The sequence below is a fragment of the Pelophylax lessonae genome (assembly GCF_965119305.1).
Source record: "Pelophylax lessonae genome assembly, chromosome: 2".
NCBI lineage: Eukaryota > Metazoa > Chordata > Amphibia > Anura > Ranidae > Pelophylax > Pelophylax lessonae.
In genome coordinates, this window is record NC_138769.1 from 334,353,426 (window position 1) to 334,380,436 (window position 27,011).

The 27,011-nt window shown below is 42.3% G+C and overlaps 1 protein-coding gene across 2 annotated transcripts in view; it reads left to right on the forward strand.

Annotated features, from left to right (window-relative positions):
* The first annotated feature begins 1,104 nt into the window (after positions 1-1,104).
* DLGAP3 (DLG associated protein 3) overlaps positions 1,105-27,011 on the forward strand; it is a 724,943-nt gene continuing 699,036 nt past the window's right edge. The window contains exon 1 of one of the 2 annotated variants that reach the window (XM_082246991.1): positions 1,105-1,120. The gene's annotated coding sequence lies outside the window, so the exon portion shown is untranslated. Of the gene's footprint in view, positions 1,121-1,834; positions 1,929-27,011 lie in introns of those variants that run through there. The other variant, XM_082246992.1, reaches the window with a different exon arrangement.

Sequence of the window (27,011 nt, forward strand, 5' to 3'; positions counted from 1 at the left end):
ATGCAGCCTCATCAGTGCCCATCAATGCAGCCTCATCAGTGCCCATCAATGCAGCCTCATCAGCGCACATCAATGCAGCCTCATCAGTGCCCATCAATGCAGCCTCATCAGTGCCCATCAATGCAGCCTCATCAGTGCCCATCAATGCAGCCTCATCAGCGCACATCAATGCAGCCTCATCAGTGCCCATCAATGCAGCCTCATCAGTGCCCATCAATGCAGCCTCATCAGTGCCCATCAATGCAGCCTCATCAGCGCACATCAATGCAGCCTATCAGCGCACATCAGTGAAGGAGAAAAATTACTTATTTAATATATTTTATAACAACAACTAAGAAAAACTTTTTTTTTTTTTTTTTTACATTTTTGGTCTTTTTTCATTTTTTTTTTGTTTTAGCAAAAAATAAATAAAAAAAACCTAGTGGTGATTAAATACCACCAAAAGAAAGCTCTATCTGCCTCAAACAAAAATGATAAAAATGTATTTCATGCCCTGTTTTGAAGTAGTTAAGTTCTGCTAAAACTTTGTGAACTAGTACCGCTTAGACCTTGAAAATGGGGACATACCCTGAAAAACTGTATGTTAGTGGAAATAAAAAAAGTTTAAATCGTTTCCTGATTTTATTAACAACTCATTTTTTTTATTATTTATTCTACAAGGCCTCTGCGTTCAGGGAATAAACTGATTTTTAACATGTGTGCAAAAGATAAAGAAAAAAGATTGCTCCAGAGGGAAAGCGCTTAATATACAATGTGTCTAAAATAAAGCGCTAAACGTGATAAATGAATTCATTAGACGCTAGCAGAGAAACGTATCATTGAAAAGACTGAACAACAGCGTTGTTTCCACCCCAGAGTAGTCCTAGTACATAAACTTAAAATAAAAAAAGAAATAAAGCTGTAACTGTTATTGAGAACTCCACTGATTGCAGCATTTATCATTTGGCTGGAGACAGATCCAGCCTTTGTGGAGATCCAGTCCAGGATTTGCTGAGGTCTGTGCAGATAAATGCTGGAAGTTTAGAGGAAGCCTCTCCTGGATTGAAAAGCAGGGATGGATTATGTGCTGTTGTGGTCCAGTAGGGCTGTGACAGCGGGTCCAGGGAAAGTTTGTGCTGATGTGAGTCGGATGCTGTGTGTGTGTGTCAGTCCTGGGATCCGGCTTCCTTTGTTTCCTTCTCTCCCTCATCCTAGACATAGACAGTGCTCCTGCTCTGCTTGACTAGGAGCCCAGCTATCCTGCACTGCAGCACAAACCCAGGTCTCCTCCCCTCTCCTATCTCCCCCATTACCTTTCCATCTCCCCCCCCCTTTCCTCCCCTCCTCCCCACCACCACCCAGGGGAAGGCACGCTCTGCCCAACTTTCTGCCCGTGCCAACCCCACCGGGGTTCTCCTTCTCATTGAAAAAAAAAAGAAGAAAACCATTCCAGCTGTCTGCACGGAGAAGATGCGGTACACCCCGGATCGGCAGGGGCTGGCGGGGTGACGAGGAGGTAGGTGATGATGGATGGATGGATGGATGGATGGGGAGAGGCACTTACACCCGGGGACCACTCTGATCGCCTGCCATGGCCATCAGGGAGCGGGTCCTGGATAATGACAAGTGCCCATGTAGGGATCCTCTATGTGTGCCTGGGATCTCATTAGATTAGGTGCTAGAAATGTATACAGGGCAAGGCAAATGGAATAAGAAGGGTGATGGATGGGTGAGAGTGGGCTGTCACTGGGTCCCTCCTGCCATACCACTACTAGATGATGTGTCAGAGTCCATAGAAACTCTAAGCACTGTCATCTCCATCACTGGTCCCCTCTCATCTCCACCACCACTTGTCACACTGCATGGGGACACAAGGATCTGCATTTATCTATAAGGGATAGCCATCATCTGCATGGAGAACCTGTAGAATGGCCCATCTACATGTTTATGTACGTATACAATATATATATATATATATATACACACTATATATAGTTATGTATATATATATATAGAGAGAGAGAGAGACTAAATATACAATATAAAAAAAAGGAAAAAAATATATATAAAAAGACCTCTCACGCACACACACATATATATATATATATAGAGAGAGAGAGACTAAATATACAATATAAAAAAAAAGAAAAAAAAAATATATAAAAAGATCTCACACATATATATATATATATATATATATATATATATATATATATATATATATATATATTCATGTGTGTGTGTGTGTGTATATATATATATATATATATATATATTCATGTGTGTGTATATATGTATATATATATATATATTCATGTGTGTGTGTATATATATATATATATATATATATATATATATATTGTAAAGCGCTGTGTAATATATATATACATATATATATATTTTGTGCGTGTATATTTATATACACACATACATATAAATAAATATATATATATTTTGTAAAGCGTTGTGCATACTGTTGGCGCTATACAAGTCCCATATAATAATATATATAAAAAAAAAAAAAAAATATATATATATATATATATATATATATATATATATACACATATATTTATACACATATTAATAAATATATAATTTATTTATACACACCTATCTATCTATCTATCTATCTATCTATCTATCTATCTATCTATCTATCTATCTATCTATCTATCTATCTATCTATCTATCTATCTATCTATCTATCTATCTATCTATCTATCTATCTATCTATCTACCCTATATCTATTACATAGACCTAGTACACGGTTATGCAACCAAAGCTGCCTCACAATCATATACACATATGTATAAAACTGTCTCATCATTCACGCTGCAGATATAAACCATGAGGAACCTGTAAGGAACACTCAATTTTTTTTTGGCTTATTACTAAATCATATTTCATGACCTATGAGCACTTGTATGCTCTTCTTATGTCAGGTTCCTAATTGAAATAGGTTCTTGCAAAGGAACTTACAATCTACAGTAAGGTTTATTTCAAGGAGTTTACAGTCCATGGGGTGAAGGTTAATGATGAAGAGCTTACAGTCTGCACGTAAGGTTTATGTTAAAGAGCTTACAGTTCGTTGTAGGGTTCATGTCAAAGAGCTTACAGTCTATTGGATGAATTGGGTTCATGTCGGAAAGCTTACAGTCCATTGTAAGGTTTATGTCAAAGAGCTTACAGTCTATTGGATGAATTGGGTTCATGTCGGAAAGCTTACAGTCCATTGTAAGGTTTATGTCAAAGAGCTTACAGTCTATTGGATGAATTGGGTTCATGTCGGAAAGCTTACAGTCCATTGTAAGGTTTATGTCAAAGAGCTTACAGTCTATTGGGTGAATTGGGTTCATGTTGAAAAGCTTACAGTCCATTGTAAGATTTATGTCAAAGAGCTTACAGTCTAATGGGTGAATTGGGTTCATGTCGGAAAGCTTACAGTCCATTGTAAGATTTATGTCAAAGAGCTTACAGTCTAATGGGTGAATTGGGTTCATGTCGGAAAGCTTACAGTCCATTGTAAGATTTATGTCAAAGAGCTTACAGTCTAATGGGTGAATTGGGTTCATGTCGAAAAGCTTACAGTCCATTGTAAGGTTTATGTCAAAGAGCTTACAGACTATTGGGTGAATTGGGTTCATGTCGAAAAGCTTACAGTCCTTTGTAAGGTTTATGTCAAAGAGCTTACAGACTTTTGGGTGAATTGGGTTCATGTCGAAAAGCTTACAGTCCATTGTAAAGTTTGGTTTAAAGAGCTTACAGTCCATTGAGTGAATTAGGTTTGTTAAGGAGCTTATAGTCAATTGGGAGAACTAGGTTTATGTCCTAGAGCTTACAGTCCGTTGTAAGTTTTATTTCAAAGAGCTTACAGTCTCTTGGGTGAACTTGGTTAACATCGAAGCGCTTACAGTTCATTGTAAGGTTTATGTCGAAGAGCTTACAATCTAACGGGTGAACTAGGTTAACGTTGAAGAGCTTACAATCCATTATAAGGTTTATGTTGAAGAGCTTACAGTCTATTGGGTGAACTAGATTTGTGCAGAAGAGCTTTCAGTCTATTGTAAGGCTTATGTCAAAAAGATTGCAGTCTATTGATTAAACTAGGTTTATGTCGAAGAGCTCACAGGCCATTTTTAGGTCTGTGTCAAATAGCTTACAGTCTATTGGGTGAACTAGGTTTATGTGGAAGTGCTTATAGCCCATTGTAAGGTCTATGTCAAAGAGCTTACAGTCTATACATGAATGAGGCATCAGATGGACACTTGGACAAGTCTTGCAGGTGTTATGATGGTGGGACTGACTTGTCCAAGTGACACCTCCACTTGGACAGGGTAGAAGTGTATTGCAGACGGCTGGCTTCCACTGCAGTGCTGACCAAGCTCTCCCAGTTCAGGATGGGTGAATGTGATTTCTGTAGAAGGTACCAGATCAGATTCTCTGAATACAACTGGAACTGAGTCATCTCCTGCTGGTCCTAATGTCCTCCTTCTAGGTCTTAGTAATCTCAGTTGGACAGAGTAGTTTGACTATATAAATCTATTTTGGTCTGAAGTGTGCACAGTGAGTGGTCCATTGGAGTGGTGACTTTACCCATCTGCAGTAGATGTCAGGCTTTTCACCATGGTGCTGCAGTGCTGGCTCTACTGGTGCTGCATGGGTTACAGAGGAGCCGTCATAGAAAGTCATTTGAGGTGACAGCAGCTCAGTGACGTGGGGTGGCAAAGTTTTGCACCACGCATTCCCTGATTCCTTGGAGTGGAGGGGATACACAGCACATGCTTCCCTAGCCTCAAGTCACCTGCATGCCTCAGTAACGTATGTCACTCACTAACGATGCCTTGCAGTGGTGCCGACTGGAGCATTGAGCAGGTACATCTCACCAGCTATCTGTCATTTCAGTGTGCTTAAAGACCAGGACACAGTGGATGATCTTTGAGCAGCTTCTTTGCAGTGGCCACAATCCAATCTCCAGGGCCAATATGTCATGTTGTCATTCAGTAGGTGGAATGTGAACCTTGAGGTGATGGAGTTCATTGAAATTCACTCAAGCGCCTAGAAATGCTTGCTGATCCCAGGTCACCTTAACGAAGAAGGGACCTGGACCAATAGTAGTATTGTGCGTATACAGCACACACCATGCTTTATGTGAAAGACACCATGTCAAGTCTAATTATCTCCTAGAAATTCTGACACCTGTTCCTAGCATTTGTAGAAGGAGAAAGCTTGCTTTCCAAGACCTTGCCATAATGGTAGTACTGAACTGGGTGTCACCTTTTATTTGATGCTAGGGGGACACAGGCTTGAGAAGGAGGCAGATGAAGAACTATATAAGGTGACAGATGTTGTATTGCTGTCCCAAAGAGCCTGCAGTCTCACCCCCCTCCTGCCACAGCTGTTCTGCTAGAGCCGTCGCTTCTAGCACTGAAATATTCTGCTCTCACTTCCGGCACTTGGCTGGTTAAAATCCCTGACATCCAGAAGCTGACTGACAAGGAGATCTTAGAATTAGTAAATTGCTGTAGAAAACCTGCTTACAGCCTCCATCATATTTAAGGGAATCATAATGCGTCATTTTAAAATCGAAAAGATTCCATGATTGTACTGTCAAATGCTAAACTGTTCTGTGTAACATCATTTACCGTCCTATGGTCAGGACAGCTTGGCTGCGAAAATATGCCGGTACGTAATGAAGGAGCTATGAAATGATCAGAATGCTAAATGTGGGATTCTCCATAAACTGCAACCCAAGCTTGGCTTGTGTACCATTAGTGAGAAACAGTGTGGAACTGGCTAAAAATTTCCAGGCTACTGTAAACATGCATGTTTTCATTGGGGTCATCCATTGCCATTGTTTAAATCTCAAATTTTTATCCATTATAATTCAAACCTTTTATAATCGCAGGTATCATAAAATAGATACCTTATGCCCATTGTTAATCTGGGGGCTTGAACGTAAAGGTGATTGAATAGACATTGGAAGACAACGTGTGACAGTCAGCATATTGTGGATGTTCATATACCATACATGCTTCAACATGCACAGCATTTTATCATAATTCTTTTCTACTGTGTTGTGTGCCCTTCCGAAATGTGTTTCAAAGTTACCAATTGTAACACATTTAATAAGATCTATACAGCAATGTAGCAACACATAGCATCTAATAAGAATTTCTCTTTTGCTGACCTGACTGTAGTGTATTTTTTTTTTTTTTGTAAAATAATTATTTAAGAGGTTCACTGACGCATACGGATAGTACAGTTATATCAAAACGCCAGAACCAGTGCTGTATTTTGGCCTAGGCCAACAAGGCCCAGGCCTAAGGTGGCACTTTGCAGGGGGGCAGCGAAAAAATCCACCCCCCCTCCACCTGAGACTCTATTGGCCACTGGTTGCTAGAGCCACCTCTCTCACCCCCCTCTCACTCACCCCCCTCTCTTTCTCTTTCTCCCTCTCTCTCTCTCTCTTTCTCCCCCTCTCTCTCTCCCCTCCTCTCTCTCTCCCTCTCTATCAACTCCCTCTCTCTCACCCTCTCTTTCTTTCTCTATCATCCTCCCCTCTCTCTCATCCCCCTCTCTCACCCCCCTCTCTCTCTCTCTCGCTTTCTCTCTCATCCTCTCTCGCGCTCTCTCTCTCATCCCCCCTCTCTCTCGCCCTCTCTCTCATCCCCCCTCGCATTTCCCCCCTCTCTCTCTCATCCACCCTCTCTCTCACCCCCTCTCTCTCTCTCATCCCGCCCTCTCTCTCTCTCTCATCCCTCCCTCTCTCTCTCTCACCCCCCTCTCTTTCATCCCCCCTCTCTCTCTCCCTCCCTCACCCACCGTCCTCTCTCTCTTATCCCCCCCTCTCTCTCCCTCCCTCACCAACCCCTCTCTCTCTCCCTCCCTAACCCCCCCTCTCTCTCTCTCTCTCTCACCCACCCCCTTAGGGGTTCATTTTGGGACTTGTAGTCCTTCAATTTTGGAGGGAGTCCCCGTTGGGGAGCGCCCAATTTTAGTCTTGCCTAGGGCAGCACAAAACCCAAATACACCACTGGCCAGAACTCCGATAACACTGGTAACATACCCTGATATACATACACTATATTGTTGAAAGTATTGGGGAGAAAAGATAACAAAAAGAGGGGCGCACCGACCTAGTGCATTACCACTAAAAACATTTATTAAAATAGTAAAATGCATAAAATATACTCACAAACAAAGTGTGATAATACACACATATCAACAATTCAATGTATAAGTAAAGACGTCTCCAAGGAGGCCAGGCACGCCGTCCAGCACTACGCAAGGCCTGGCCTCCTTGGAGACGTCTTTACTTATACATTGAATTGTTGATATGTGTGTATTATCACACTTTGTTTGTGCGTATATTTTATGCATTTTACTATTTTATTAAATGTTTTTAGTGGTAATGCACTAGGGTCGGTGCGGCCCTCTTTTTGTTATCTTTTCTTCAGTTTGTATCAGATACCCTTGGTCCTGAGGTGGCAGCAAGACCTTCAGTCATACCCATCCATATTTGTTGGAAACTTGCCTCTTCCTTCCCATTATTGCACTAGAGCGCAGGAGAATTAAAAGTATTGGGGAGCCTGCGTTTACATGCACATGAACTTTAATGGCATCCCAGTCTTAGTCTGTAGGGTTCTAAATTGAGTTGGCCCACCCTTTGCAGCTATAACAGCCTCAACTGTTCTAGGAAGGCTGTTCACAAGGTTTAGGAGTGTGTCTATGGGAATGCTTGACCATTCTTCCAGAAGTGCATTTGACTGCCTGGCTCGCGCTCTCCGCTCTAATTCATCCCAAAGGTGTTCTATCGAGTTGAGGTCAGGACTCTGTGCAGGCCAGTCAAGTTCCTCCACCCCAAATTTTCTCATCCATGTCTTTATGGACCTTGCTTTGTGCACTGGTCCAAATCATTTGGTGGAGGGGGGATTGTGGTGTGGGGTTGTTTTTCAGGGGTTGGGTTCGGCCCCTTAGTTCCAGTGAAGGTAACTCTTAAGATGTCAGCATACTAAGACATTTTGGACAATTTCATGCTCCTTACTTTGTGGGAACAGTTTGGGGGTGGCCCCTTCCTGTTCCAACATGGCTGCGCATCAGTGCACAAAGCAAGATCCATAAAGACATGGCCTGCACAGAGTAATGACCTCAACCGGATAGAACATCTTTGGAATGAATTAGAGTTGAGATTGTGAGCCAGGCCTTCCTGTCCAACATCAGTGCCTGACCTCACAAATGCGTGTCTAGAAAAATGGTCAAACGTTCCCATAGACGCACTCCTAAACCTTGTGGACAGCCTTACCAGAAGAGTTGAAGCTGTTATAGCTGCAAAGGGTGAGCCAACTCAATATTGAACCCTACGAACCAAGACTGGGATGCCATTAAAGTTCATGTGCGTGAAAAAGCAGGTGTCCCAATACTTTTGACAATACAGTGAATATCTAAAACGGTATCAGTTGATGTCGCATTACATGTTATCTAATTCCCTATTAGCCCTACTGTTCATAAGAGGGGACACCCACTTGTGTGGTAGAATGTTTGGTGGAAACCAGCTTTTCTGTTCATATAGGACAGGGGAAATCCTAAAGGTAGGTAAGGGAGTTTAAAAAGGATCTTCAGTCTTAAAAAAATAAATAAAAAATAATGAAAATAAGCAGCTTCAAATACTGTATAGGCTGACTTTTAAAAGGACACTTGTCTGTCCAAGGATGAAGTACCATCCTCACCCGGGCCAGTTCTTCGTTGGTCTTCGGGTCCTCAGCGCTGGCATATTTACTAAGAGAAGCTGGCTGTGACTCCTTCACAGCTGGCTTCCCACTGTGCTGCTCTTTGTGAATGGTCCCGCAGCTTCCTGGTACCTGTGAGATATCCAAGAAGGCTGTGGGTAAGGGGGAATCCATTCCGATTGCCTAGGTGGTTGAAGTGGAAGTAGGAGCAGGTACATGCTAAAACGAGGTACCTGCCCCCCCCCCCCTCTCAATTGCAAAAAAAAATCTTCAAAAGTGGGGAGAGGAGGGGGGAAGGAGGTGTTAAAGCAAAACTTCTCTTTTTAGAGTAATGTTTTGCTTTAAGGGTCAATTTAGTAACCAAACAAAGAATTGGAGGATATTTGGAAGAGTTAGCTGCAAATTTTAAAGGCTTGTTTAAACCAGAATGTGAATGCATTTTTAATGACACCCCATACGCATATTGCAAAAGCAGTGCATTTGGCTGCACTGGATTGCACGGTATGCTAATCTAGTACCATGCGGTCTGGTGCAGTATGATTTTTAAAAGTAGTGCATGCACTACTTTTGGTGCGATTTCAGCCTATGCAAATGAATGGGTTGAAAATCGCACCGTGCTGAGTTGCATAGGAATCACACAGGAACGCAGACCATATTCCTGTATGAATCAGTTGTGAACCAGCCCTAAAGTAAAATTCCAGCCAAAGCCTAACTACTTTTAAAATGCTCCCTTCCCCTCCTAACACCTATATTGATTAACCTTTGTAAAATATATGTCTATTTTCAGCTAGCTCCAGTCCAGTCATGTTGATCTGGCTCCCCTGTGTCAGCCAGCAGGGGCTGCAGGGGAGAGGAGGGAGCACTAACAGTGGCTGCACCATTGGAGCATATGGGTGATGTCATCATGCCCGGGTTTCACAGCCGTTGTCGTGCACTCTCTCCTCTCCCCTGCAGCCAATGGGGGATCAGAATTTTTAAGACTAGTTAGGCTTTAGCTGTATTTTTACTTTAAAGTGATTGTCTAGGCTCAAGGTTTTCTTTTTACCTTCATGCAATCTATGCATGAAGGTAAAAAAGCCTTCTGTGTGCAGAAGTGCCCCCAGCCCCCCTAAAACTTACCTGAGCCCCCTCTCGATCCAGTGATGTGCACGAGAGCCCCAACTCTCCCAGGTTTCTCTCCTCATTGACTGAGACAGCAGTGATAGCCATTGGCTCCCGCTACTGTCAATCACAGTCAGTGAGCCAATTAGGAAAGAGCATGGCATATGTGAATTGACACATGAAGCAGTGTCTTGGGAGTGAGCCCCCATAACAAGCTGCTTGCTATGGAGGCACTAGGCTGGAGGGAGGGGCCAGGAGCGCCGGTGGGGGAGGATCGGGGCTGCTCTGTGCAAAACCGCTGCACAGAGCAGGTAAGTATAACAGATTAGGATGCCGGGAGGCAGGGTTTATGATCATGTGACTGCTGTGATTGGCTGTCACGGTGGTTACATGAGCAGAAAGCTTTGGACCGCAAGCAGCTATCGTGAGTTTTCCGTTGGTCACCGGTAACTTTTCTGGGAGCGCGCAGGACGCGCACTCTTGGCACAGCTGTATTCCACCAATTCACGCAAATATGCGGCCACTCAGCGCCAAGGCCCACCATAATTCCGTGCAGCCGGCGCCAACGGGTTAATATCACTTTAACTGTAAGTCAAGGGAAGTGAGGGCAAAAAAGGAAGGAACAACAGAAAAGGAAGGTAAGGGAAGGCAAAAAATAGGGACAGAAAGGGGATTTGGGGGGTAAAAAACCAAAGGTGGAGAACGCAACCTCAGCAAGCGTCTGATACAAATGTGATGTATTGCTCATTTGTATTGGAGATATTCAGTGGGGTATTGAAATTGTTCCCTATAGAACCATCTGGCTGTGTGTTCTCCTGCCTTTTACCTAAGGGCAGAGGTGAGGTTTTCCATCTTCTGCATATCGGTTATCCTGGAAAACCATTGCCTCAGCATTGGCAGGCTCATTTGTTTCCAGTTGCTGGGGATACATGCCCTAGCAGCGTTTATTAGATGGATCAGAAATTACTTCTTGTAACGTTTCCTTGACAGCGGAGTCAAGTTTTAAATAGACAGCCACAGGGTTGTTAGAAAGAGAGATCTCAGTGATGTTGTGTTCTGATTTGGGTAGCTTGTTGCAAGAAAGGGCACAACATGGGGAATTCCCAAAAACATGTAGAAGGGTGCCCCTATGGGTATTACAAAATCTATTTAATTCTTATTACTTTCGCTTACTAAACCTTGCACAGACAGCAATTAAAGAGGAAGTAAATGCTGCCTTTTTTTTTCTTTTACCTGACCTGCAACGTAAAGGCATAATGTGCTAGTATGTCTAACATACTAGCACATTATGTTAAACGTACCTGTAAATGTTGTCACCACTGAAGGCCGCATCAATCTTCGTCGTCTTCCTTCCCTGTCCGCATACTCCAGCTATGTGACTGGCTGGAGCCGCATGACGTTACACCTGCACTGTACAATAGTTTTGCATAGAGCGGCCCTAAACCTCCTCTTTTTGGGTCCCCTGCCAGCGCTGTCTACTCTTCCTCTTCTTTGTCTGTTCATCTAGAAGAGGGGTGTCAAACTCCACTTCCATTGTGGGCCGCATCAGCATTATGGTTTCCCTCAAAGGGCCGGTTATATCTGCAAAATTAGATGTCCAGAGCACCCCACGCCCCCTTACACCCTTACATCAAAATGCACCCCCTTACCAGAGGGTCTGGAGGAGAACCAGAGAAGGGCTGGAGTCAGCTTCCAGAGTCTGCTGAATGCTGAGACCAGGGGAGGCAGAGACAAGGTGGTGTTGCGGCTGCACTGTAGGATGAGTTATGCCCTCCTCTCTGATGCGGACTGCTGAGGAGGAGGGGGGGGCAAAGACGAGCCTTTCTGCAGCTGCACAGAGTACTGCAGGATCTGGCAAAGGAGTTCTGTCCTCTCTGCTACCGACTACAGAGAAAAGGTGGGGGCAGAGACAAGGGGGCTGCCACAGCTGCATGAGAGGTGCCAGGGCCACATGAAATGGCCTGGGGGGCCGCATTCAGCCCGCGGGCCATGTGTTTGACACCTGTGATCTAGAAGGCTGCTTGGTGGGAGAGCAGACGTGTGAGCTTGATCCCAAGCTGGGCTGTGTGCATCTACTGACCCGCCCCCCAGCTCCCTCCTCATAGCATTTGATTGACAGCAGCTCCATGTGTAGTGAGGAAAGAGACAGAGAGCAGCGTTGGATCAAGATCAGGCTCAGGTAAGTATTTGGCAAGGCTGAGGGGGGGGCCGACCATGGAAGATTTCCTACCTTACTACAGAGAATGCGTTAAAGCGGTTGTCCAGTCAATTGTTGTAAATATAAAAGTTAGCAGCTACAAAAACTGCAGTTGCTGACTTTTAATATTAGAACACTCTTCCTATTGGAAGGGTCTGGTGAATTCCATGATGCCCTTTTATAGAGCAACATACATATCCAGGGGATGTGCTAAACAATATGATAAGATATAGCAATCCTGGGATAACTCACCATCCACAGTGGGCTGAGAGCCACATATTTATATAATAACCATGCGGGCACATCATGAGGGACCTTGGAATAGTGGTATCATTTGGTTGACTCTGTAAGGAAGAGCATACTGTCCTGCTACGGAGAGCAAGATGACTGGTGGTCTTTTGGATTTTAACTTTCTTCTAATGACCTATGGTGCAATCATATATCCTGAATTTCTTCTTTTCCCGTTGGAAAGAAATAAGTTGGCTGATGCGGGGCGGGGGATGGGGGGCAGTTAAGGGGGGAGATTTAGTATTAGAGAGTTGTCATATGTCTAGTTTAGGTAACTATGCCCCAACAACAGGGACGTGGCTCTTAAGGTGGTGTTGCCTTTTTCCACACTGTCCCTGTTATATTTTTGTATATTCCATTTTATTTTTGTACAATTTAAAACTGCAATAAAAAGAATTTTCAAAAAAAAAAAAATTGGAACGCTCACCTTCCCCAGGACCCAAGGAATGTCCTCACCTGACCGGTTTCTAAAATGGTATACAGTCCCAGGGGACCTGAGGAAGGAGGCTCCGCCTCCGAAACGCATTGTCCACAGCAACAGCAGAGGCAGTGCACCCGTGGATTGAATCCCCCACCTCGTAGCTCCGAACAACTTGTGGCTTCGGCTTTGGCTGAGGCTCCCCTGAGTCGCCGTCGATTACGTCGGTATAGTGCGCAGTGAAAAAAAACCCCCAATATGCGTATTTTGATTGGTTTACGCAAAAGTTATCGTATCTACAAACTAGGGGAAAGATATTTATGTCATTTTTATTTTTTTAGCGGTACAGCGATTTTTAGCGGGACTGCAACATTGCGACGGACTGATTGGATCAAAGGGTTAAGTGTGAGCCTAGGGGAGTGTTTTCTAACTGTATGGGGAAGGTACTTTTGGAATCAACACAGAGACCTGTGATCCTAAATAGGAGGAACACAGGCGCTCTGTATTCATTCCAGAGAGAACAACGGTCAGCTGTGTTTAAAACAGCAGACCGTTGTTCTCTCTCAGCGGGGAGCGCTCGCGGGTGCCCGGCGGCAATCAGCGCCACCGGTCCCGTGGATCGGCTTACCCGCTTCCTAAAGGGGGTGGGCGCTCGCCTTGCTGCGGGCCCGTGCGCGCCTCCCAGGAGCCCTCCCGAAAACCGATGTACAGGTACAGCGGTTCGCGCAGCTGAGCCAGCCTGCCACAGTATATCTGCGGCAGGCGGTCGGCAAGCGGTAATAAATGAGCAGAAGCTCTGCTGACTTCCATCATCCAATCATGTGCAAACAAAAATGCTGCTTTTAAAAATTTTCCTTGCACTTGCAACTGGGTATTCATTGCAAAGTGAAGCTTTGCCTCATTTACTAAGCTGTGGAGCAACTGCAAAGTGCACAGTCTATATGCCTTTATAAATCAACCCCTATGTGTTAAAATATTTCAGCTCATGGATGCCCTGATAATTTTCCAGATCTGTTGATTTCAGGTTTCTCATAAGGGTCCTTTCACACGAATGATCCGATCAGATCCGTCTGTCTGTTTTTCATGCGGAACTGATCGGATGCTCCATGCACCCCTATGAGGCAGCAGATGTCAGCAGAGACATCTCCGCTGACACCCGCTGCTATCCGCTTCCGATCTTATCCATGAAATCCGGATGGATGGAAACCCTATTTTCCATCTGTCCAGCGGGTCGGATGAGAACGGACAGGCGGTCCGTTCTTATCCAATTCCCCCATGGAGGACAGCAGGGATCTGACAGCTCAGTCTCTGCACACAAAGCTGAGACGGAGCTGTCACCTGCCTGCTCAGCTGGGATCGGCAGATCGATCCCCCACTGAGCAGAGAACGGACCTCGTTGGATGGCGCATCGTGTGAAAGGACCCTTAGTGTTATCTAATGTTTGTGACTACCTTCATATTTATTTTTCCTTGACATTTTATATCTCCTTTTCATTATGCTATTCACAACATATGCGACTATGTTAGCATAGTAGCTTAGCTACCATTTTATTATTACAATGATGAATATGCTAGTGCTATCAACCCTATGCTTAGATAAAGTAAATAAATGAGAAAATCTGCAGATAAATGCATGATAATAGCATACTGGTGGATGGCAGAACAGTAAGCGAAACAAAAAAGTGACAGAAGGGTAAGATCACTGTGGTCATTAATAAGGGGAACAATTATGAATGTGTGGTATTATTCTGAGAGTTGTTTACAACTTGCTAGTAGTTGATGAATTTATCTTTAAATTTTGCTTAAAGAAGAGAATCCATTGCAAGGGTTGTATATTTTTCAACTGCCATGCATGCTTACCAGATAAGGTATAGATAAATGCCTAAGAACCCTTTTTATTTGGTTTCTAATATTTCTTAAAGCCCAACTCTGCCTTTGTGGAAAGAACGTATTTTCTTTTTCTATTCCTAAAATAAAGAAGCAAATTATGTAGTAGCACAAAATGATACTTGGTTCTGTATTCTCTAATAGAGGTGGTACAGGATGGTTGGTAGGAGATGGAAGCAAGGAACGGTGCTCAGAGTTGGGTAGGGCGCAGTGACAAATGATGATTCAGAAGGGAGGAGTTCCTGCAGCTATTCTCTGATAAAAAAAAAAAAAGCACTGGTCAGGACACAAAGACATTTTTCAACAGACTGGAAAATGTCTGCTGAAATTATTGAGATCTTCCAAAACTGGGGACATTTGTTATCACCTCCCAGTACCTCAAAAAGATGTCCTGAGCATTGAAAAATGACATGCTAGTCTATACATTCATGTTTAAATACCATGATAATACGTTTTGCTGAAATTTCCTTTTTTTTATCCTTTTATTCCTGCCTGTCAGCTCCTCCCCTGCTAGAAGCCCAATTTTTGGGCATTCCTATTGCAGAGCTCAGGCAAACTCAGTTCCCACATTCCCTGTTTAGTGAGCTTGCCTTTTGGATTTTGGAAATTAAATGAAAAAAGTGGAATGATTTTCCTATATAGACATAAACATTTGTAGATAGATCTCCAGTTTCCTTTATGTCCTGTACTTGCTTTGTGGATATCATACAGACCTGTCCTGCCAACAGTCCTCTACATAAGTCTCAATGGGAAATGAAGGGGCGCATTGACCTTTCCTGACCCCCTTGCAGAACTATTGACTGACCATTGCTGGATCTCTTGTAGAGCTCACTTGTTTCTGCCCCTATGGATGTTGACTGTCACTCTTAACACACCGCCTCCCCCTATCTGCAGTGCATATGCTGACAGGCAAGCACTTGGTCCCAAGCCAATTGCTGTCAGAAAGCACTAAATATTATTCATGTCCTTAGGGAGCATGGTTGGACAGTGATGGGAGGCTCTAAACACCACTACTTATAGATCTACTGCACTGATCAAGTGCACCGTGTCCCCTGGGGGACAAGATAGAGAAAATATATGATTGGTGATATTTCAATAGCGGCACGATTCTCACCTATAATGAATGATTATTGAAGGTCAACTTTGGTGTGAGCATACATAATAAGATTATAGCAAAAAAAATGTGCGGTGGTTTAACATCACTTGTGGCAACTTGGTCATGATTATTATTTTATTATACAGGATTTATATAGCGCCAACAGTTTGCGCAGCGCTTTACAATGTGAAGGAAGACAATACAGTTCAAAACAGGAGGAACTAGAGGGCCCTGCTCGTTAGAGCTTACAATCTAGAAGATGAGGTGCCTTTGCAAGAGACAGAAGCAAACACAGGCTTTGGAAGTGTTCTTTTTTGCTCATTAAGACTTAAAGTGTTACTAAACCCAGGAGCCTGCATTCACTATATCTGGTCTCCCACAGTACACAGAACATGGAAATGCAAATATTTTATCAAATATAAACTGCTAAATATCTTTTATCAGCAGCTGTATATAGCAGTCTTGTGACTCCTATCAGTGTCTGGTTAAAGCTTGTAGGAGGAGTTTTCATTCTCCTCTGACTGTCCTATGAGGCTGCAGGACCTCTGGCCCTCTGTCTGGACAGTGCTGATTGACCCTGTGCTGATCACATGCACCCTCCCAAGAAAAAAAAGCTCTCTAGCAATACACACCAAATTGAGCATGTGCAAAGTGACTCTAAAGGTTTTGTTCTAACAGGAGATGGATTGGGGACAGTGGAAGAAGGGGAAGATCAAAGAAGACAGGATCAAACAGCCTTTTTACACCATACAGGGGATTAACCTCTTCTTTTTTTTTTTTTTTTACACCATGCAGGTTCCACAGTGAGTATAACAAGCTTGCTTTACTGCATTTACACACTGATTTTACCGTTGTGGGTTTAGATCACTGAAGGTCCCTTTTCTCCACAGAATGAGCAATCCTTTTACTACATAAGGTTTATTGTCATCTGAGTCTTATGTAAAAGTCGAGGCAGTCCCAACAAATATGACTTGAGAAGTAGTGAATCATGGTCTTGGTTAGTGCTTCCTTTTTTGTGGACATCCTGCATTAAAATAATTTGGCCAACTATTACTTTATTATTATTCATTTATTATTATACTGGATTTATATAGCGCCAACAGTTTGCGCAGCGCTTTACAATGTGAGGGAAGACAATACAGTTACAATACAGTTCAATACAGGAGGAACTAGAGGGCCCAGCTCGTTAGAGCTTACAATCTTAAAGTATACCAGCTATACACAGTTTAGAATTGGAAGATTTAGGGTAAAGAAGTAACAAAACTCGTAAAACCAAAGAGTTCCTTTTGAAATAATAGAGTAGCAGTTACGAGTTTATAAAAGCTGTACAGCTGGTACAGCAAAAACAATGAACTCAGTGGCCAACGTCTGTAACCTGCCTTTATATCTATGCATGCAAATAATTAGGAATCATTTACTAAAGTGAAAACAGTCTGGCTTCTAGTACTCAACAGCCTATGATTATTGCATATTTGTGTTCATTAATTTCTATTTTTGTTCTGAAGTCAGATACGCTCTGTTTTTTGAGTCTGTGTTATGTGAACATGTGTGTTCCATTGTGTCCACAAAGAAAAACAAGATTTTGGCTTCCTGACTGGGCTATTTTAAAGAAAAACTCTGTTCAGCATTAGTGTATGTGCTTCTAACCAGGTCCACCTTGCATGACCCAGTGCAATATCATAAAAATAGCTTTTTCTTTTGCCCATTGTTCCTAATACAAATTTTGGTCTTTGTGGCAAAAAATGTTTTGTTGCTGTTGTTAGTACAGTGTTTCTCATCCTTTTTTGAGTCAAGGCACCCTTTAAAATTATGGCACCCTATCCTAAAATGTAAAAATTATTCTAATAGTTTTATGCAATACATCAACCACACACGTAGGACACCCAGCGTTAGAGGTGATTTATTCTTCAAAATCCAATACACTTTTGCACACTGGTACTGATTAGTATTCCAAAGTTTCTCGGCTTCCTCGGTTTTTCTCCATCACTCAGCTAATGTGACCTCAACGCTGATGGAGAGGGGCAGGGAAGGGTCATTGGTTGCTGAGACAGTGGTGGCCAGGAGGTCGTAATGGTGCACAATGAAAACCTGTGGCTTTGTGTAACTAAAAGACAGGCTTCATCCACCTGCAGGCCTGTATACAATTTTGGGGACATTTTTAGGCATTTTGCCAAGGCACCCCTAAGGAAACCTCAAGGCAACCTAGGGTCGAAAAAGGCTGATCTAGTATATCGACCAATCTTGGCTTAGTAAGTTCAGATAAGTGTTGCTTTGCCAAGCTTTCCTTATGTAGGTTTTCTGTATTAGCTATTTGTTAAATCCGATTGTTTTCCTGTTCTGCAGTCATGCACAGGTTTTTTCCCCAGCGGACATAGGGGTTGATTTACTAAAACTGGAGAGCATAAATACTGGGGCAGTTCTACATAGAAGCCAATCAGCTTCCAGTTTTTTTTTTGTCAAAATGCAATTGAACAAGCTCAAATTAGAAGCTTATTGGCTACCATGCACGGCTCCACCAGATTTTGCACTTTAGTAAATCAAAACCAGAGTCTTTGTGCGTCTGTTGGAGCTCTATCACCCATGCCTTTTTTTGATAAATATTTTTGATATATGTGCTCTCAGGGTGTCCTGAAAAATAGGGTATGGGATAAGGGACACTGAATGAAATGTTTAGGTTCATTGTTGCCTATGTCTATAAGTATATTGACTGGATCATGATCCAGTATCAGCTATATTGGCTGCTTGAATTTTGTCAAAGCAAAAAGTTGTTTACTAGATGAAGGTCTAACCTAGAGTAGGTGGAGTGGGGAAAAATAAAATAAATAGTCTCTTATTTGGGCATGAGGAGTCCTCCAAAGGCCTGAAATGGCACTTTTCCACTGCAAGTACCGGTTCGGCTCCACTTGGCCCTGCTTGGCTCGGTTTGGTTTTCCTCTGCATGGTACCACATGGTACAGTGTTGGAACGGTTTGGTACGGTTTGCTTTTCCACTAATAGTAAGTGGGTGGGATAACAACGATTCTCTGACCAATCAGTGGCTAGTAGTGACAAACAGTCAAGGCTGCATGCAAAGGATTGTGGGATATGGTACCGGTACGGCCCTCTTGGAACCACAACTGAGGTGGTACTGTTTAAGCGAGCTGTACTGTTCGGTTCCATGCAGTGGAAAAGCGCCAAAAGATGCATGTCGTGAACTACATCATTACCATTACTTATGTTTTTAAATAGGATCAATTGCGAGTCTCTGAGGGAAGTCCAGTGAGGGGTTCAAGCTTGATTTAAAGTACCTAGCCACTTTTACGATGAAGAGTATGGTTTAGCACTCAGTATGACATCCAAAATAGTATTTATTTTTTAAGTAAATATGTACAAAGCTGTAAAACAGCAAACGCGTTTCAGGCTTTAGCCCTTTGTCATGGCCATGACTAAGGATTAATGTCCGAAATGTGTAGTCTGTTTTACAGCTTTGTACATGTTTTTTCAATAAAGAAATACTATTTTGGATGTCATACTGAGTGCCGACTATCCCTTTCCTTACTATGGTACGTTGGAGGTTTCTGGGCAAAGCTTTTATGTGGGGAGGTTGTAGTGCCTATACACCACTTTTAGGATACACTTTTGTAATTGGTTACCTTTTCAAAGAGTTTTAATCGTTAATTCTGGTTGGCTTTCATCTGGGCCAAGTGTGCTGTCTATAGTTACTACAGAATTCTTGATTTTGTCCTTTCAGGAATAAGTGTCTGCCTTCAAAGACTTTAAGTTCATCATCTAAAGCAGTGGTAGTCAACTTTCTTGATATTGAGTGCCTCAAGGGTGGCCCCCAAAACCACCAAAGGGCCGCACATAAAATTCAGTGACTGTTCAATGTCAGACAGCAGACACACAATAGAATATAGTCAAAGATCATGGGCGTTATACAAGAGATTGTCAAAGACTGTGGGCATTATACAGGAGATGGTCTGAGATGTGGACATGATTAGAGAGATGGTTAGAGAATGCGAAAATGGGTACAGGAGATGGTCAGAGACTGCGGACATTGTACAAGAGATGGTCAGAGACTGCGGACGTGATATAAGAGATGGTCAGAGACTCTTAATATGCTGCAGGAGACTTTCAAAGACTGTGAACGTGCTATAGGAGTTGTTGGAGACTAGGGGCATGTCTCCAGAGAGAGTGATAGACTGAAGACATATTGAATGAGACTGCTAGAAATAATTGCTATAACAGGGTAATAGGGAAACACAGATTAGTATCTGCAGGGGCCCTGAGGACCACACAAAATGTGCTAAAGACCAGATTCTAAAGTAATAGACTTAAACTTAGAGGAATTGCTAAAATACCACAGGGGGAATTTAATCGGGTAAAGTCTGGGGAGAGCTGTGATTTGGAAGTGAGTTTCCTGGAGACACTTTCTTTTCTTTAGGCTGGGATAGCCCATGTCTTTTTGTCAGGGTTGCAAACCAATCTATACCATTTACTATTAAAGTGTTACTAAAGGCTTTTTTAAAATTAAAATAATAAACATGTTATACTCACCTATATACTCAGCAGGCCTGAACCTCCTCTTCTGGGGGGTCTCCCGGCGGCTGTAAATAGTTTTTACCTTAATGCAGGGATTGCAATAAAGTAAAAAAAGCGATTTGGCTTTAGAACCACTTTAAATAGCATTGCATATGTATGTTCGTAAAAAGGGTACAGAAATTGTACATAGAAGGGAAAGAATGTAGGAAGGATCCAAAAGGAAATAAACCAATGAGCAGGAATTACAAGGTAACAATATGAACAGTAGAGGCAAAACCAACCATGACTAAACTTTAAAGGGTTAAAGTTCAATTGGAGGGACAAGTGAAAAGCAACAAAGGGAATCTGGTCAAGAGGGCCACTCAGAAAGAGACCTGGCAAATCATCATAATTACAAATACTCTTATTAAAACCAGATCTGGTGTTTTTCGGCAGGAGAGCCTTAATGTGGCAAAGGCCTTAAAAGGGTATTTAAAGTGCTAAAACCTGGAGGTGTCTCTTGCTTGTTGCTACATCTCCCCACAAGCATTACAATGATTGTACAATCTTCTTTAGATATACCGACAACTGTGTAGTGCATGGGCCTGCCTGATTGGATACACATTGATTGGATAGTTTTGGTAGGAGGTTATATTACAAATCTATTATAAATCTAAAGTTGGTTGTTTAAAGATTGTACTGTCATGTGTATGCTGTCTCTGATGGAGGAGTGGCCAATCGGTAAGAGCTTTGTCTGTAATGTGTTCCTACCAGAGTACCACTAAAGAGTAAGCTTGTAGATATGGTGGGAGAGGAGTTTGGTAGAGGGATGGAAATCGGAAGCAGAGGCATAAAACAGAGGTATGGAACAGATGCTAAAAAACTAACAACCAAGCTTTATTTAATAAAACGGATACTAAATTTACACATATATACAACTAGAACCCCACTCTCCTCTATAGCGCAATTGGATGGAAACAGACTGTCTGTCTCTTTCCATCCGATGCCATCTGATCCGATCCACGGGATGGATAGAAAATAGAACCACCATCCGTCTGTTTTTGGCGGACAGGATCAGATAGCGGCAGATTACTGCTCCATAGAGGAGAATGAAGGGTCCGATCAGGTCTGCCTGAAAAACTGACAGGCGGACCTGATCAGACAGTCCGTGTGAAAGGGGCCTTCGGCTGTGGCATGGCGATGAGGAAAAAAAAAAAAGTATGTGTGTATATATATATATATATATATATTGTATATATAAATTTTTTTTCTAATGATAATAATTGAAAAAAAAAAAAGAATTTTTTTTAATAATTAAAAAAAAAGAAAAAAATTATTATTTATTTTTTAAATGTAAAAAATAAATTAATAATAATAACCACACTCCCTGTCCACTCTCCTTTAAGCAAAGGTAAGTGGACAGGGAGATGAAGCCTGCAAAAACTTTCCTCTCATTTCCTCTTTGGTAGGAGATGAGAATGCATTGAGAACAAGCAGTGGAAAGTCATTACTCCCGGCCACCACAAGAGGGCGCCAGTTCCCCATTGGAAGCCTCTCTCATCTCACAGAAGAAGGCCGAAAAGCCGGGGCCTCAATTTTCGGACGGCGCGGAAGTCCGTGCACTCGGGGAGGAGGTGGGGGCGCAAAAGGGACAGGACACCTCCTGCAGGGCACCCCAGGCGCCAGGTCGCTAATTCTAGTCGCAAATGCGACCTGGCGCCTGGGGGTTTGTCGAGCCCTGGCTTATAGTGCCATGTGCTGAGAGGAGGTTCCCTGAATTTTTCAGTGTTGCTGACTATAGAGCAGAAGGTGCTTTTGAAGGTAGCTGATTTTCCTTCTGTGAATGCTGTCAGAAAGAAAGGATAGCCCTACCAGTAGGTTGCTGCGTTTTTGTGGAGGGCCTCCATTAAAGGTTTTAGGTCCCTTGTACATAAGAGTGTAAAGAAAGACCGGTATTAATTCACCATTAAAGTCTACTTGTCAGGAGAGCAGAGGGGCTCCGATGTGCTGGCTGGGTAGACGTGTAGAGTAGTAACTCTGGATCTTCGTTACTGTCTACCATCGAGGTCAAGGCACCCCCCCACCCATTAAAATGATTTTTAATTGTTGGCTATCTGTGCTCAAGTGCCTTTATTTTGAGTTTTATCCCTGATAACACATCCTCTTTTTTGTGGCTTGTGAACAATAGGTGAAAGGTGAGGGTAGTCTGGGTGGACTTCATAGCAGTATGGAAGATCTCTGTCTTAATAAAATCAGCTTGATCCAAGTAGAAATATGAACCTAAAGTGGAACCCTCACATATACCCAGAGAGTGAACAGCCTCAGACAATACACAGAGATGAAACAAATCCTCCTACATAAGTTTTACTTGTATATGTGCTGTCTTCAGCTTTCTATACTGTTTAGAAAGTGCATGTCCCGTTACAATTTTCTCTTCCTGATTCACCTGTGGGAGGGAAGTTTGCCCATACACTGTGAGACAGCTGATTGGAGGATAGGCACACACCCCCTCTCCACATGAAACATGCAGAGCTGTGCTGTGAATAGGCCAGCTGTCTGCTAATCAATTTATAGCACCCACCCGACAAAATATTAAGCCTGGTTTTATCTCAGTTGACAGAGAACTTGTCAGAAGTTATCAGGCTGATAACAGAAAAACAGAGCAACAGAAAGACACGGTACTGGTACTTAGGGCATTAAATGGCACTTTTCCACTGCAAGTACCGGCTCGGCTCTACTCGGCCCTGCTTGGCCCGGTTTGCTTTTCCACTGCTGGTACCGCATGGTATAGTGTCGGAACGGTTCGGTACGGTACGGTATAGGTTTGCTTTTCCACTAAAGTAGTACTAAAGTTAAGTGGGTGGGATAACAACGGGGTGGGTGGGATTCTCTGACCAATCAGTGGCTAGTAGTGACTACATGCAAAGGATTGTGGGATATGGTACCAGTTTGGTACCTGTTGGAACCACAATCGAGTAGGTACTGTTTTTTCAGAGCCGTATCGTACCGTACCGTTCGGTTCCATGCAGTGGAAAAGCAAACCTATACCGTACCGTACCGAACCGTTCCGATACTATACCATGCGGTTCCAGCAGTGGAAAAGCACAAAAGCGTGCCGAACCGTTATGGTTCCATGCAGTGGAAAAGCGCCAAAAGAGAGATAAGTAAACACTACAGATATATTTGCCCAGGTTAAATTTCATAAATCGGGTTTACATCCACTTTAAAAACATTGATTCACTTGTTTCTACGCATGTATGTTCATAGTCATGCGGAAACCAAAATATGGAGGAATCAAGGGCAGTGGTGGAGGCAAAAATGACAGGTGAAGGTACAGGTCAGGCTTGGAGGTCTTTGTCTTTGATTTTATTGATTTACAGCATATAGTGCTTCAAATTCTGCAGTTCATTCACGTAAGTCTCTGCTCATAAAGTAGATTACTTACATCTACTTTCCTTAACAAAGCAATTCACCATTCGCCATTTATAGGTAAAGTTCATCAAGAGAATATCTGATTGCTTCTCGGGGGATCAGGATGGAATTTTTTCCCCTGCTGGAGCAAATTGGTTCATGCTTTATTGGGTTTTTTTCCTCTGGATCAACTGTGGGTAAAGGGTTGTGTATATAGGATTGTATGATTTTTTTTCCTTTTTATTGGTTGAAAAAGATGGACTTGTGTCTTTTTTCAACCAGACTAACTATGTACTAACTATATAACCAGAGCTGGTTTGAGTAAAATCCAGTTGATGTGCTACCTTGTTTTTGGGTTGTAGGATAAAGTTCAGGAAACATACAAAAATATGCAGATTGTGTCCCTGATAGGACTGAAGCCAGAACCCCAACATTGAAAGACAAGAAAGAGCATTTGCTAAAAAATAATGTTTGCCTATATGAAGAAGCATCGCCAAAAAGGAAATTGGTGAGGGGGGTATAAAGTTGCACCAATATTTTGACTGCTGAAACATATCAGCCAAAAATGGTGTTATCTGCATTTTGGAGATAAGAGACAAAGGAGCCGATAATGGCGCCGAAAACGCATGAGATTTTGCCACGATTTTACATTGATTTTGCTGCAATTTTACCATGATTTTTCTGTGCTTATGGTTTGTTTTTCTTAGGTCATGTGACTCAAAAACGGCATCAAAAACAAAACACGGGTGCGTTATTGATGCGTTCTTGCTGCGTTTTCATTGTATTTCAATGGGGAGGTGTAGTTTTGGTGTGGTGATCGTGAATCACAGCGATTCCTGCAACGAAAATGCACTGCTCTGCAGGAAAGGCGCAGGGTTGCCATTCATTCTAAATGGCATCCCCACACATGTTAAAACCGCAGCATGTGTGACACTCCCACCACATATGGGTTATTGTGCTTACCTCCCGACATCCCCTCCAGCAGTCTCTCGAACAATTAGGCAGTTTCTAAAGGCAGAAGTGGGTCTAACCTGGTACTAGTATGGTGGACCTAATAAAGTGGCCAGTGAGTGTATGTGAACGTAGGGTTATGGGATACATTTTTGTTGAGCTTTTCTTGCGCTAAAGGTGGCAATAATGGCTTATAATAAATTCACATTCAATTAAATTCATGATATTAATTAAAAAGTGGAATATAATATATAAAAAAATATATATCCCCTGATGACGTCAGCTGTGACTGACGAAACGTCGGGAATGTGAGACCATACACATCCGGGTCTGAGGTCTGAGGAGCGCAGCGTGGAGCGGCGTCTCCCATCCCCAGCAAACAATTTTATTGAAGGCTTTTTATCTACCTATGTCTAGTAAGTGCAATATATCTTAAATAAATGTTTGACCATTAAGAGATACTGCACCATGAGAGTATTCTTTTATCCCTGTATATGGCTTGGCTTTCTGATTATGGCATTGATTCTGGCTGTGATGATCTATACCTATGGGAGCGAGATGCACTAGAATCCCTATTGGAATACACAGCTTGTTTGACCCCCTGTAATTAAGGGGTCCAGTGAATCTGGTAAGCGGCTCATACACTTATTCCACTGGGTGATCGTGTGAAGGTGAAGGCTTTGTTAAAGAAACCACCCTATCAAGTCTGTGTTTTCCATATTGGCCGACATCAATCCAATTGCTTTAACACCAGAGACTTTGTTGCACGATTCATTGTTTATTTGTATATTTATTCACTTATTCATTTATTTATTCATTTCTGTCGAGCGCTATTTTTTTCCCATTGTTCACTATATATCACGTCTTCACGTTTGTGTAGCAGCTGACAGTGTGGGAGAAATTCCACTTTACCATTTTATGTATCCACATTTAATTGTCTATTTACACCATTTGCGCAGTTTTTTATCCCCCTTTTTTTCAAAAAAATATATATATTTTTGAAAAACTGTCATTTTCAGTTTCGGTTTCAATTTCGGTACCAAAATTTCCATTCGGTGCACCTCTAGTATAAAGAGCACCGCATCCCTACAAGACAGTTAAAATAAAAAGTAGATAGAATATTAAAAAAATGTTGCCATTTTTGGATCTACCAATTTATTTATATGGAGAGGAATGTTTGTGTGAAAGTATTCTTCATTTGATAGGAACCGGTTAATAGTATTGTAATGGTGAGCTTTTCTCTCAATAACTTTCTCCCAGGATTTTCTTTCCGCTTTTGTTATGCTAACATGGTGATAAACGCAGAGGAAATCTTTTGTCCCATATCAGTCCTCCAGTGTGCACTTTTAATTAACAGCGATGAGCTAATATAGGTATTATTGGTCAATTACAACTAGCAAGTTTATCATTACAAGGCTTTGATGATTCTCTTCAGAGTCGAGATATATTCGGTACCTCTGTTGGTAATCCTAGCTGTAGCCTGTATTATCAGAACATGTAAAATGCTATAAGGATTATACTGAGCAGGGCAGACGGCTGGCCCTGGCATTTTCTTTGCTCATCAAAGCAGATTGGAGAGTTTTAAGGAAAAGGAAAAGCTGGCTGTAGACCTAAGATGCCAGCCTGAAATGAGCACACAATCCAACCACCAAGAGATCAATTGTCACAAAAACAATAACAGTTGGCCAAAAGAATGCCGATCCTCGTGTCTGTGCGTACCTAAGGGAGTTGAACAAAACCTCAGCTGATCATTAAGAGCAAACTTGAGATAGGCTGTGGTTTTTAACTGCTCTCTGCTGGGGTATAACATCACGGCAATTATTGCCTGATCTGGCTGAAATAGGCCAGATTGGATAATGATCATATCGTGTTTATGGATTTACATGGCAACCCCCCCTCTTTGAAATGAAAAATCAATCATTGTTGATACTATATTTGAGCCAAGTGCTCTTATATTTGACTCTGACACGGGTCCTTTTACTGTGTAGGAATAATGAGCACCCATTGAATGCAGACCTTTTCCAGCTCGGAAAACCTTTACATCTGGTGACAGTGTACCTTCTGTTCATACGTCCTCTTTATTGTTGCCAAGGCAGGTCCAACATATAGCAAGCATCACTTAAAGCAGTATTTAAAGTGGAACTTCACTCTCCCAATCAACATTTATTTATTTTAATTGCACAAAGTTTGACCTCTACCTATGCCACATCCCAGAGTAATCACTATAGACAGAATAAATGCAGAACCCAGTCCTAAAAATTGGTGGACTTTACTGGCAATAGCATGAGACCAATTCAACTTTTGTATAAAAGTATCAAAGTATCCAGAAATACAACAAAGCAAACATTAAAATCGTTGAAGGAGCATATGAATAACAAATGTGACCCTTATACAGCACCTCCCTAGCTCATACATCCTGGGTTGCAATCCCCAAAAAGGGTATCTGTATACTGG